Below are 5,883 nucleotides of genomic sequence, written 5' to 3'. Positions count from 1 at the left end.
GACCCACTGGCTCCTTCTCTGCGTGGTCTGTCCACAGTCGTCGTGTATTTGCGTTTACGTGTGGATGTCATGAGGTTCCTGAACTGTCACGGGGTACAGGGTCCTGAGTCCGGAACTGACGAAAAGTCACAATAAAATACCTGTTCCTGACGCAGCTCTTTGATTCTCTAGGAGAGTGATTCTTGAGCCTCCTCTGTATTAAAATATAACTTTATGTTTGGCGAAAACAGAAAAACACAAACACCCTACTCGTTTTGGGTTATCTTGTTTTTAATACAAAGTACAGAAAAACACAAGGTCGTGACTGGTGGGGTTCAGACAGATTGAGGACCGATGACTCAGTGTAACACCAGTTCTCAGAGGGGCTGAAGGTGTGAGTTTGGGTTAAAAAAATAAATAAAAAGGGTTGGAAAGCACTGCTCTAGGAAATACATAATCCCCCAGAGGTACAGTTTCTGTCTTCAAGATCTGTTGCATACTGAAGACCATTAACCCGTGCCGTCAGAAAACACATTTTCTCTGTAGGGAATTAGACACGAAAGGGAAAAGGGAGGTGTGACGAGCCAGCCCTTTCCTGGGCTCCGTGTGGCCGGGGCACGTGAAGGCGGCAGATGGGGCCCTACGTGGGCCACCGTCCTACACCCCGGGGAGGGGGGCTGGGAATCAGCGCAGGTAGAGAGCCAGGTAGGTACACGCTCTGCTGTCAAGGGGAACCTGTCCAGAAAGGCAGTCAGGCCCAGAACTGACAGCCTCTGACTTTCCACCTGAGTTTAGAGAGTGTACGACTGTGGTCACCACGTGGCTCTGAACAGCAGCTGAAGAGACAAATACACAAAACGAGTATGCTGTTGTAGGGATTTTATGTAAAAAGTACAGGCCCTGGAGACTTCAATGTGTGTCTTTGGCCGGCATTTATTGGCCTCAGAAGGCACGTGTCCATGCCATCCACTGGAAAACACTCATTCCTGCTTTATCTTCCCTGAAGGTGGACGGAACTGCGCGCCTTGTTTCTGCACAGTATCATGGGTGGGTTTAAAGAGAAGGTTTGGCTTAAGGCTGAGCTCCTACAAGACTGAGCTTACGAGCCTCCCGGTTTCGGACAGAGGCCTCACAGGCCGCTGTTGGGGACATTCCGGTCCGTCTGCCGTTCACGTCCCGCTTCACCGGCGGGGTCCCACCTCCGAGGGGCCGCTGGAGCCCCTTGCCCCCTTCATAGCCAGATGCTGAGGTGGCCCCTTCTCGCTAGGTGGGGAAAGCACAGCACTGCATGTGTTACACTGAAAAGCTTCAGAACAACAAGTCCTTTCAAAATGACACTGGGCCTCTTTTCAAAACCCCGATCACTTCTAAATTCTAGGTAGTAAAAAATGGATGGGCTTCAGTATTTTCAAACTGTTCCACTTGGTGCAAAACAGTCCCATCGCTTGAAAATCGAAGCGCATTAAAGTAGAGCAGAGTCCTGTACTAATCCGAAATCGCCACACAGCACACGGTGACTTGCTGTCATTAAAACCAGCCCAGTAGTTGACAGGCAATTTCAAGTAGAATGAAGTCATTAGAGCAGGTGTTTGGAAACGTTCTTTGTAACACCTTGCTCTTTTGGAAATCAGGCCTTTTGGAGGAAATAATAATACATTTTTTAAAGTGCTTTATGGAGCTAGGACGTATTAAATAAGTGAACAGTACAAAATGCAAGGGAAAAACCAAAACACAGCAAGGCTGCGTCACCATGAAAAATCAGCATTTACTAACTTCCAAATGGACTGAGAGGCACGTGCCTCACAAAGGAAGCCGAGCTAGTGCCGGGCGGTTGCACCTGCAGGCTTACCTGTGTTGGTGTCTCCAGACCAGAGCCTCAGTGGGGGAGGGGGCTGACAGGTGAGCAGACCCAGACGGAAGTGACTTCACCGGAGCCTGGCTGCGTGGCGGTGAAGACCTGACAGGCGCCAGGCTGATTTCCCAGTGGCTCTGGGTCGCAGCGAGACGGCTTGGATAGGAGTGGGGGAGCAGGCGGCCAGCTACGTGGGGCTTTGGAGAAATGTACGATGAAGCCCTTGACCTTGACCTTGGGACTCCAGCGGCAGAGTTGAAGGTGGACGGGCCAGTCAGGACCTCTGGCTTGCACGTAATTCTCCGTATCCTTCCTCAACTCTCCCCTGACGCTCGGAGCTGCAGTCGTTAGCAGTTGTTCTTAAAAATAGATCAGTATCTTGACCGAAGGGGTTTCTGCTACCCCGACTACAGTATTTGGGTAGGAGATTCCGGTTTGGGTAGAGGATGCTTGAAGCCTGCGTTTGTGAGGGCACAAGAGGAAAGGGATGTGACGCGGCCACTCCCATGTTCCGAGGTCGAAGGGATGAGGGGTGGCGGTGTCTCTCCAGAAGGAAGTGGAGACCGAGTCTCTCTCCTGCTGAGCAGTGAGTCAGACATGGGGACCCTTGTGACCACTGTCGAGGGCTGGTGGGCTGGACGGGAGGGTCTGCAGACAGCAGAGAGGGGAGGGCTGGGCACCCGTAAAATCCCACTAACCTTGCCCTAAAGGGAGCCAGAAAGTGGGGTGGTAGCCAGGGGCCATGCGGGGCAAGGGAGGTCTTGGAGTCTCCTGTGGTCTTGAGAATGGAGAAAAGAGACAGCTTTACAAAATCCCAGCATCTGCATAAAGTGAGCGTTATGGTCGTGGCAAAGTGGTGGAATCCCAACGTGACATTCTCCCTGCCGAGGCTGGAGGTGGGGGGCTAGGCATGCGTCCAGAGAGCAAGAATGGGGGTATGGGGTGCGAGGTTTTCAAAGGCCCTTCCCCACAGGGGCCCGAGCCTGTCAAGAGCTGCCCCCGGTGTGTGGGATACCCTGTTCCCCAGTGTCCTCTCACCGCCAGCCAAAGCCTTAGGAAGAAACGCAGGGGACCACAAACTCGGGGGCAAAAAGAAAAAAAAAGGACACGGGAAAAGCCACGCACCCAGCACCACTCTGTACAGCGTGGGCACACGGGCCCCCAGATTCGAAACACCGCAGAGGGTGCGAGAGGCCACACCCTCCTTGAAACAGACCTGCTTCCCAGAAGCCATCCTGGTAGAGAAACGCCGGCTGCTGTGCTGGGTTGAAGAGTGTCCACCCCGACCCTGTGAGTGTGACCTCACTTGGAAATAGGATCTTTGTAGGTGGAATCAAGATAAGATGAGGTCATCAGGCTGGGCCCCCGATCCAGGACGACTGGTGTCCTAAGGAGAAGAGGGAAATCTGGACGCACAGGCGCCCAGGGAGACGGCCACGTGACCGTGACGTAGAGCGGCGCGATGCTTCCGCAGGCCGAGGGCACCGAGGGGGGTGCGGCAACACCAGGGCTGGAAGAGGCCAGGGAGGGCCCCGCGTTCCCCAGGCCCTTCAGAGGGACGGCCCTGCCCACACCTTGGCCTCTAGAAGTGGGAAGGGAGACGTCTCTGTTAGCAGTTTCCTCTGGCCGCCTTCACCAAGTGCCGTTTGCCCTGAGACTTAAAACAATAGAAGTGTATTCTCCCCGAGCTCTGCAGGCCTGGAATGGAACGCAGGCCTCACTGGGCCAAAGTCAAGGCCTTGGCCGGGCTGCCTTCCTTTCTGGGGGCTGCGGATAGGATTTTTTTTTTTTTTTTTTTTTTTGGCCGAGCCTTGCAACCTGCGGTATCTTAGTTCCCCGACCAGCGATTGAACCCAGGCCCACGGCAGTGAAAAGTGCCAAGTTGCAACCACTGGACCGCCAGGGAATTCCGCAGGGATTACTTTTCTTGCCTTTTGCAGCCTCCGGAGTCTGCCCGCATCCGTTGGCTGGGGTCCCCTCCCTCCGTCTGCAAAGCCAGCAACAGCATGCTGGGTCACCCCACATCCCTCTGACCTTCTCGGCCTCCTCTTTCCACTTGCAAGGATACTTGTGATGATACTGGGCCCACGCAGATAACCCGGGCTGATCTCAAGTCGGCTGATAAGCAAACGCAGTTATCTTTGCCAGGTGAGGTCACATAGCCACAGGTCCCGAGAGCCTGGCTGTGGACATCGTTGGGGGCCATTCTTCTGCCCATCGCCACGGCTGACCGGCAGTCAAAATTCCAGAATGTTGAAGCCACTGCGTGAGGCCTGGCATGTTTTCACAGGAGAAGCTCGTCATAAATCAAAATTACCTTCCACACATATTTGGTAAAAACACTAAAATCGCCCCCTCTTGTTGTGGCAGTGCTAATAGCCAACAAAATTAATTTTTTTGGACAGATCCAGACATGAATGTTTATACTTTGTATTACTGCATAAATTCACTTGATGGGTACAGATGTGGACATGAACAAAAGCAGCATTTGCTGTAGAAAACGGAATTAGGAAGAGTGGGACGTTCCCCTATTGGGTCATCCATCCACGCCACCAATCAGGGCACGCTGGCCAGAAAATGAGGACGGCCATGGCCATGTCACCTTGTTTTCTTTTTTTTTTCTTTTTTTTTTTTTTTTTTGGCCGCACCTATGGGATCTTAGTTCCCCGACCAGGGATTGAACCCAGGGCCCCTGCAGTGGAAGCACAGAGTCCTAACCACTGGACTGCCAGGGAATAGCCTCCTTTTCATTTTTGGTCCAGGATTTTAATTTTTCTACATTCCGAACACAAAAGTAGTATGTTCCTGATGTCAAGAAAATTCCCACAGGCCATTTATATCAGTTGAGAGTTCGGGACTTCCCTGCGGGTCCGGTGGTCAGGACTCCGCGCTTCCGCTGCAGGGGGCCCAGGTTCGACCCCCTGATCGGTGAACTAAGATCCCGCAAGCCTCGCAGTGCAGCCAAAAAAAAAAAAGAAGAAAGTTAAACATTTACTCTGCTTATGAAGGTCTATTAAGCAGCCCTTTATTACCCACGTTGCTCTGAATCCCATCCCCGCCAGACAGAATGCACATCTGAGCCGCTTCTCACGTTCACGCCGCAATTTATAACCCATCAGGGAGTGTATATATGTCCATGCCACTCTCTCACTTTGTCACAGCTTACCCTTCCCTGGCCCCAAATCCTCAAGTCCATTCTCTAGTAGGTCTGTGTCTTTATTCCCGTCTTATCCCTAGGTTCTTCATGACTTTTTTTTTTTTTAGATTCCATATATATGTGTTAGCATACAGTATTTGTCTTTCTCTTTCTGACTTACTTCACTCTGTATGACAGACTCTAGATCCATCCATCTCACTACCAAACGTAAAATAGATAGCTCGTGGGAAGCAGCCGCATAGCACAGGGAGATCAGCTTGGTGCTTTGTGACCACCTACAGGGATGGGATAGGGAGCGAGACGCAAGAGGGAAGAGATATGGGAACATATGTATATGCATAGCTGATTCACTTTGTTATAAAGCAGAAACTAACACACCATTGTAAAGCAATTATACTCCAATAAAGATGTTAAAAAAAATGGAAAAAAAAAAACCATCAGGGAAATAGGAAAGAGGAACTCGGGTGCTGTCACTTGGTGATGCCTTTAAGGCAGAAATGTGCTGATGGTGAGAGGCTTTAAGGCAGGGGCCCTGCCTGCCACAGGCCCCAGGGCAGGCCCAGGACACGCTGGGACAGGGACAGGGGGTTTTCCTGATGAGTAGGTGGGCCTCAAGTTGATTTTCTGTTTTGATTGTTCAGTTTCGTTGAGGGATAGCAGATCATCACGATGTACACCCTAGATATCTTGTCATTTTATTTGTCATTTAGACCCTTGTTGTTGTTGTTGTTTTTTCTTTGGCTGCACCACGAGGCTTGTGGAATCTTAGTTCCCCAACTAGGGATCGAACCTGGCTGGGCCCTCGGCAGTGAAAGCACAGAGTCCTAAACACTGGACCGCCAGGGAATTCCTAGACCCTTGAGTGTTGATAAAGCCCTTCTCCTGCCCCAAACTG

This window comes from Leucopleurus acutus, assembly GCF_964270905.1.
Source record: "Leucopleurus acutus genome assembly, chromosome: 13".
In the NCBI taxonomy this organism is placed as follows: Eukaryota; Metazoa; Chordata; class Mammalia; order Artiodactyla; family Delphinidae; genus Leucopleurus; species Leucopleurus acutus.
Note: the sequence above shows the minus strand (reverse complement) of the source record.